Below are 8,200 nucleotides of genomic sequence, written 5' to 3'. Positions count from 1 at the left end.
TCTAGTGTTGTCATTGTGTTAGTGGCTAGTGGTATTATAACATGTAAAATAAATATATTTACTGTCCTCAAAATAGATGTAATTGTTTTAGCAAAAGTGTGAAATGGTAGAAGTTCTAACATCCATTGTTCCTCACACCAGCCTCACAGTAGATAGTCAGTCACCAGATTATCTGGATACTATTTGGACTGTAACACTGTTAAGATCACCTACACCATAAAACAATGAACTTTAAACGTGAGCAGCTTTATACGAGCTAAAACATCCACAGACTGAATGAAAACAGGAGCAGAAAACTGCTGAAATAAATCCTAAACAGTCCTATTGTGTGAGGAGACCTGGTCCAGGACCTGTGGAGGAAAACCACTGCACCAGTGGACTTCAGTTCTCCCTCTAATTTACTGTAAATATCCAAATATCTCACAAAAAGAACAAGATTTATTTGGTTTTTCTGTATTTATGTTTTAATTTTAAGTCAGTAAAACAAAATAACCACTGTTTATTTGTTATTTTGATTAAGTTTTAAAACGTAATAACCACAGAACGAAGGGTACATGTATAATAACTGTCTTTAGCCTGTTTTTATGAATATTCATAAACTAATATCAGACTGCTCCCTGGGTGTCTGTAGTTAGCAGCCCACTGCTACCCCTCTGGAATAATGGGTCAAAATACAGAGAAGAATTTCACTATGGTGATCAATAAAGTTACATTATTTTATTTATTATTTTCTACCTGTCAGTTGATTATCCAGATGTGTCGCTGGTTTGGCTGGTCCTGAGCTCTACGTCTGGTGTCAGCAGTGAAAGTGTGGAGATGTTATCTCTGTGTGGCTACCGTTAGCTGGAGGTTAGCTGTGGGCTACATGGTGCTGTGGTGTGATGGACGTCTGATGGTGGCTCAGAGTGGGAGTTGTTGTGGTAGAATGTTCTCCTGTGCATCAGGACTTAAGGCCTGTCTGAGGGAATGGGTGAGGAAGCTCCATGACTTATTTACCTGTGATGTACCATGGTGATAATTGATAGACAGAAAGACATCATTCCATTATGTTACATGTACCGTAATATGCAATATTACCTTAAGTTGTTTAGATTTAAACTGACTTGTAGAATACTTGTACTCTATTTTCTTCATCAGCACTTTAAACACACTATTTTTATTTATAATTGTAGTTTTAAATTATGAATGTCTTTTAAATCCTCTTTTTGTGTATTTCTATAAACATAACTTTGTTTGACTGGTGCTCAGGGAGTATGGAGGACCAAACCTGCCTAACGTATGAATAAATAAATGTATTCATAAATATTGGAATAAATAAATAAAAGAATGAATATATAAATAAAGAGATGATTAAATGCATGAATAAATTAATAAAAACTGGTAAATAAATCTGACATAAACAAATAAATGTCTTAAATTGATTTATACATTTATTTATTTATTCATGTATTTATTTCTACTTTTATTTATTTCAACATTTATTTATTTCTACTTTTATTTATTTATTCATGTATTTATTTCTACTTTTATTTATGTATACATTATTTTTTCAACATTTATTTATTTCAACATTTATTTAATTCCACATTTCTGTGTCCGTATGCTAATGAGGTAGGAGGGACTAACCTCAGTCTCATTCAGGATTGGTCAACTGAGCGATCCAATCAGATCCACTTCCTGTTGCAGCAGATGGGCGTGGCTTAGATGAAGAAGTGAAGATGGCTGATTTCAGAGTTTTAGTGAATGACTTACGAGCTTTAGCTGATGAAGTTGAAAACAATTCACCAAATGACGACCTTCACTTTTATCTGGATAGTTTTATTAACAGCTTAGCTCAGCTAAACTCTGATATGGATTTAGAAGTTGACCCAGCAGTGTTTGATGGTCTGGAAGAAATTTCCCACCAGTTCTGCATCTTCTCAGAGACTGAAGAAACAACCTTCAGATGCCCCTCCTACTTTTTACCCCCATATGATTGAGGCTCACCTCCATTCAGAGAACACTGCTCTGGACATCACAGAGATGTTCAGTGTGAGTGAGAGAACAATTAGTGTGAGGATGGTACATTATGAGATAAGGTCATTTTAACCTACTTCTGTCAACATCTGTTTTGTAACTCTTGCTTGTTTGAAAGTAGCAACAGTAGAACTATATTAGTGTGTAAATATTACTCATGTTAATGTGTATTAATAGTAGGCTAGGCTAACGTTGCATTGCTATTCCATTTCAATACTTATATTATTAAGCTATAGACTGGTCATATTATATGGCATATGTTCAGGTTCTAATGTCATGTAGACTACACAACAATTAGGCTACATTAAAACAATCTGGTCTGTTTTAACAGCACATCAGCCCTTGTCCTTAATATCAGCTAATGTATAAAGTCATCTAGTATTGTTTTGTCCTTGTTATCTCTAGCATCTGTCCAGGTTAGCAGTAGTTTTAATTTAGAGTTCAGTAAAACTTACTTTGTCAAAACAAGCACAGTTGTAGCTATAGTGTGCTAATATATGTACATGTTTGATCATTAAAAATAGGCTACATTATTATTAGTCTATGAGTTTTTATTACATACAATGGTTAGATCATTTCACACACAGTTTTCATTTCATGTCTATTGTGACCTTTCTCATTGTTTTGGATAAACAGAGTCCATGATTTATTCACTACATTGTAAGACAATGATTTGGATGAAAGTATAACCTACATTCTGCAGCTCCATCACAACTGTGGATACAAAATGATGGTTGGACACCTGAATACACAAGGCATACACATACAAAGTAAGTATTATTAGTATTTAACCTAAATTGTTCTGGGATTATTCATCAATAAATTGGTATTTGTCCTACTTGCTGATTTATTAAGATGTCAAAAAGAAGCTTCTTTACTGACAGTCATTCTAGATTTTTGGCTATTTGTGAATTTTCTTCCAGGTTTGATAATGATTAACAGTTTAGATATTCTTTATCTGTGTTTATTGTATACATATTCATACCTTGTCCTTTCTGACTCATACACTAACATTTACAACACATGAAAGCAGGTTTATGGTCCTTGATTAATATCTGGTCAGTATGGGGTTTGAACCCATGACCTTGGCGTTATTAGCACCACGCTCTGACCAGCTGAGCTAACTGGCCTATGAAGCTGCAAAAATGTGTGAGTTAAAACGATTACGGTTCTAAACACCCAGAAAGTTGGCAGGTGAAAATTCAGCAGTAGTCATTCCTTAGCTTAAAGCTGCAGTATGTTTTTTTTTTTTTTTTAATGTTATTTGGTCAAAAATCCATAATCATCTTTGAGCATATTGTAATCCAAAGTGTTCTGAGTAGACAGTGAATCTTTTCTCCTTCTGCAGGCTCTGAAAATGAAGTTGATCAATACAGAATGGATGTCAGCCAATCAGAGTTCTTTCTACCAATGGGACCATCCAATGAGCTGTTTTAAGCATTACTATTGGCTGCTTGAGCTGCTCATTAAAAGTCAATGTGTGTTCTTGATCTGAGAGTAGAGAAAGTATCATGACTTTATATTCCAGCAGAAATCTCTAACGTGACTTTTGTCAAATCAAGAGGAAAAATGAAGACTGAGGTGGAGAAGCAACAGAATAAAGGCACAAACATGTTCATGAGGAACAGAGTCACAGAGGTTCCTCTGACTCTGTGTGTGTGGTGGACTTCACTTGATCTGCTTTCAGTCCGTGCACAGTCTGCCCTGAGTCAGACAGAGAGTGATAACAAACGAGATAAATAGCTTGTAAAACTAAGAGAAACATTATCTAAGGTGGAGACAGAGAACAGACACATTTCATCTGCAGTGTGGAGTGTGTCTGCTCTGATCAGCTGCTTGTGTGTGAGGATCAGCTGTGGCTCTGAGCCTCTTACTGTCCTCACAGCAGTGAGTGATACATGCTTTTATGTCTCTAAAACATCAGAAAACTCTCCAATAACACAAGTTAAAGTCTCTACATTTGTTTCTAGTCTCTATGGAGAAAACAGTCACAAAGAGTTCCACAGTTGTGTGTGTGTGCACGCAAGAGTTCACAAGAAGTCTGGTGAGTTTTTCAGGAGGGGAGGGGGGAGTGTGGAGCGTCTCATGATTCTACATATTGCAGCTTTAAAGCATGATATAACAACTGTAGCACAACTAGCATGTGGTTAAGATACATGTGTTTGTTGAGAGCTGACTAAACAAAGGCTCTTGATTGGTAGCCTTTGAAATTGGTAAAAAAATTAGGATTTTATGAAGGAGTTGGAATTCCCTCTAAACTGAGGACCAAGATAAGACCACACACTATCATAACTGTTGTTGACATTAAGATTGAACTGTAAGAGAAAAAAGATACAGCATGAGATGGATTTTCAGAGCCTTTTGAATGATAATCTTTGTAAAATGCCTAGTCAGCTGATTGAGGCTGTGTGTGTCAGACACTTTCTGTATCCACGGACCAATCAGATCATTCATTCATTCATTATACACTTTCATTATGCACTGTGGTGACGCTGACAGCCTCAGCAGGAACATACAGCAGTTGTGCTGCTATACACAAAGTGTGGGGGTCCTTTCTCACCCCTGTCACAGGAGCGTGCACGTAGCCAGGCTGAAATCACCTGGGTTAAGTGAGTGAGTTGATATCTCAGTTCATAGTGCAGCTGCTCTCTGACAGAGAGTGTTTGGTTAGGTGAAACCCGCTAACGGAGATAAATCCAGGATATACGTATCCAGCTTTGTAGTACAGGCCCACAGAGCTACACATCTTTAAACTACAGATGATCGCTTCATCTTCATAATAAACATCTTTAGAGGAACAAATGTTTACACAAATAATGTGTAGTAGAAGTTGTGTTTGTGTGTCTTTTTCTAACACATGTGACTTTGTGACACAGAATCAGTGTGAACGCGTCCCTGGGGCGTTTGTGTGTAAACTGTGTGTGTGTGGGCTTGGGGAGTAATGATTACTAGTAACAGCGTTATGTAATCTGGATACAAAAATAATGTAACTATAATCTGTTACAGTACATTTAAAAACATGTAATCAGATTACCAGTATTTTTATTAAAAATGAGGATTACTTAGTGGGATTACTTCTTCAAAGCAAACAGAATATACACCGTGCAACAGATACACAGAGTGCACACACACATTGTGACACTTCGTAGCACTTCACCATAAACGTGAAACCAATACTGCCTGCCTAGCTGTTTATCATCATGACTCAGGAGTTTTCACTGCATGAAAATTCCTGAGTCACTGTTTGCTGTGACCACACCAAATAAAACATGGAAAGGTAAATTACAAAGATGAATCCAAAGTTAACTTCTGACACAAACTCTCTACACCATAGACTGTAAACACACATCTCCACTACGCATCCTCAAGTTGCCTTCACTGACTGCCAACGCTGTAGGAATTAGGAACATCTACAACGGACACATCCAACAAACAGCAGAGCTGTTACAATATAAAGCTATTATGGTAACAGCTAACTTATATGATATTGTGCAGTAACATAACAGCTGTATATGTGTTTGTTGTGTCTATCACTGCATGATGCAGAATAACTGCATTTGTTTGTCTAGGAAATAATTTTCAACAAATTGAATTAAAGTCACTTCCTGTACATTACATGAAAGACATGCTGACACACCAAAAATAACTAATAATTAACTATGGAGCATGTTATTACGTAAAACATCTACTTTATGGCACTTTTTTCCTGTAATTTTTTAATTAATTTAAAACCAGAATCAGGAAAACAGAAAAACCAGAAACAGGAAAAAATAAAAACCAAATACAAAAAAAATGGTGTATTTCTGATTGGTTTTAAAATCAAAATAACAATGGTAACACATTATATAATTTTGTTTGTTTGTCTTTTTTACAAAGTGCAGTTGATTCTATATCTATATCATAAAAAATCTGTGACTGCAGGTGACAGATAGAACACATTTTTGCGGAGGTATGCATGCCTCGAGATGCGTTCAAAGTCCCTGGAAAACCCAGAAATTTGTAAAATATCCCCACACAGCCCTGACACCACGTGAAAACAAAAGAGGACATGTCTAAAACCAGACGTATGTCACCATACATGTCATCATTATTTAATAATGAATGGAAAAAATAAAAATGCAGTGTTATAGTTTGGTCACATTGGGGAGATTCATAAAGTTTTATTATTATGACTATTTGGAATTTTGGTGTTGTTTACCATATCTGCATTGAAAAAGGAACCTTGGGATGAAATATTATTTAAAACATATTTTCAAATAAATATCAAAATAATATTAATTCACTGGAACACATCTGTAACCTTTGCACACCCAGAAACACAATATATTATGACTGTAAATATCATGTCTGCTATTAAAAACTGTATATTACAATAATTAGCATATTAGCACACACTTAGCTATAATAGAGCTTTTCATCTGTAAACCCTTCTTAGAAACCAATGATCACACAATGTGTTGCCTGTTATCTCACGCTACGAGGTGACTATTGTTGGAATTGTCCCTGTATAAATAAAGTTTCATTGAATTAATATGTGACCTTTGACAAATAAACAGTGGTTGCAAATATCAAACTACTTATGTGTAACTCTATTGTAGTCCAGTCATCACATTTATAAACTATCTTAGTCATCTAGGATCTGTGCACCCTCAGAAAATCAGCTGCTCACATTATTTTGACCTGAAATCATCTGATTTTCCACCGTTTGTAATTCTTCTTCAGTCTGCATTGACTCCTCCCACCAGAGCGTCATGTTTAAGGGAAGAAGAAAATGAAAATGGATGATTTATTATTCATTTTATTTATGAGTTAAAAAATGCAGTTATGTTCTGAAAATGAAAAATTATTTCTGTTAATGGATTTTAAATTGAATTATGGTACAGATATACTTCCATAGTTTATACAGTTGACGTAGCGTTCTTATTCTCTATTACAAGTTCACAGAGAAGCTGCAGTGTTTGCAACTGTCGTCACCTAAAAAAGACAAACAAACAAAACAATAAAATATGTTGCCATTGTTATTTGGATTATTTTAAAACAAATCAGAAATACACCGTTTGTATCTGTATTTTGTTTGGTTTTGAAACAAAATAACCAAAGAATGAAGGGTACATGGATTCAAACATGATCTAAATCATATTAATTTCTGAGTGTTGTTATCTGTTGATAACGCTCTTGGTTCAGTTCATTAGTTCTAACCTGATAAGTTAATAATAAATGAGTGTTCAATGAACACGCCCTCTGAAGCTGTTTTGATGCACGGCACTGCTTCTCTTTAAACTCTTCACCACGTTGTCCTTTTTGCTTTATTCCAGCCAGGAGAGGACCCTGGGCTATACCTGGAGAAGCAGCCTCTCTCCTCTCCGCTGCTGGTTTTTGATGGAACATCCAGCTGTGTCGTTGTGGGAAACATGCCTGTGAGCACCTCCCCCAGGAGGAATTCTGGGAATCAATGTTGGTATAGATGGAATACTACTACACTCTGCACTTAACACACCCAAAGTGTGTTGCCACGGTCCTCTCTGTCATTCAAACCGAGGTCATTGGTGATGCCATCCATGATCAAGATGCTACTAGCACATATAGGAAAGCAATCGCTGAATGGAAATCATTGGTTGAAAAATAGGTGAATGTCAAGCAGCATTTTGTCAGGTCTGTTGTGTTTGTTTTTGTTTGCAATGCCTTTGAATAAGTTGTTTTGTGCCTGACTTGGCTAGCTACGCCACAAGTTTTCCCTCAGTGTCCTTAGGTCTCACATGTTAGATGGACCTTGAACTGAGACATGTTTGAATACTTTACATTGTAGTGTTGCACAAATGTTTGATCATTTTGTTTTTGCCTTCTTCACGTGACAAATCACAGCACTTTATACAGCAGCATATTATGTGTTTTGTTCATTGCTGTTTGTTTTGCTTTAAAAAAAAGTCTTAAATTGTCTTAAATTTGACATAAAAAGTGTGCAGCAACCACTGTTTCTGGTGTACGGTTCATACTGTTAATAAATGTTGATGGTACTCATACTCCTGGTTGTGATTCTGATAAGATGTTTATTCTAAGAACAAAAACTGGTTTTAAAGTTTTGGTTTTAGTTTTAATATAGATTTAGGTTTATTTCAAGATGAGTCAACTTGTATCAAGAAACAGCTTAATCATTTTTCATTAATACTGAGTCATTTTTTACTTA

At 35.8% G+C, this 8,200-nt stretch overlaps 1 non-coding gene across 1 annotated transcript; it reads right to left on the bottom strand.

The window, feature by feature from the left end:
• Positions 1–3,072: 3,072 nt before the first annotated feature.
• On the bottom strand, positions 3,073–3,146 carry trnai-aau (transfer RNA isoleucine (anticodon AAU)). Its single transcript has one exon. It is a non-coding gene; the product is annotated as a tRNA-Ile (tRNA).
• Positions 3,147–8,200: the final 5,054 nt, after the last annotated feature.

Source organism: Gouania willdenowi, unplaced genomic scaffold (assembly GCF_900634775.1).
Source record: "Gouania willdenowi unplaced genomic scaffold, fGouWil2.1 scaffold_83_arrow_ctg1, whole genome shotgun sequence".
NCBI lineage: Eukaryota > Metazoa > Chordata > Actinopteri > Blenniiformes > Gobiesocidae > Gouania > Gouania willdenowi.
Note: the sequence above shows the minus strand (reverse complement) of the source record. Positions and strands in the feature narration are given on the sequence as shown.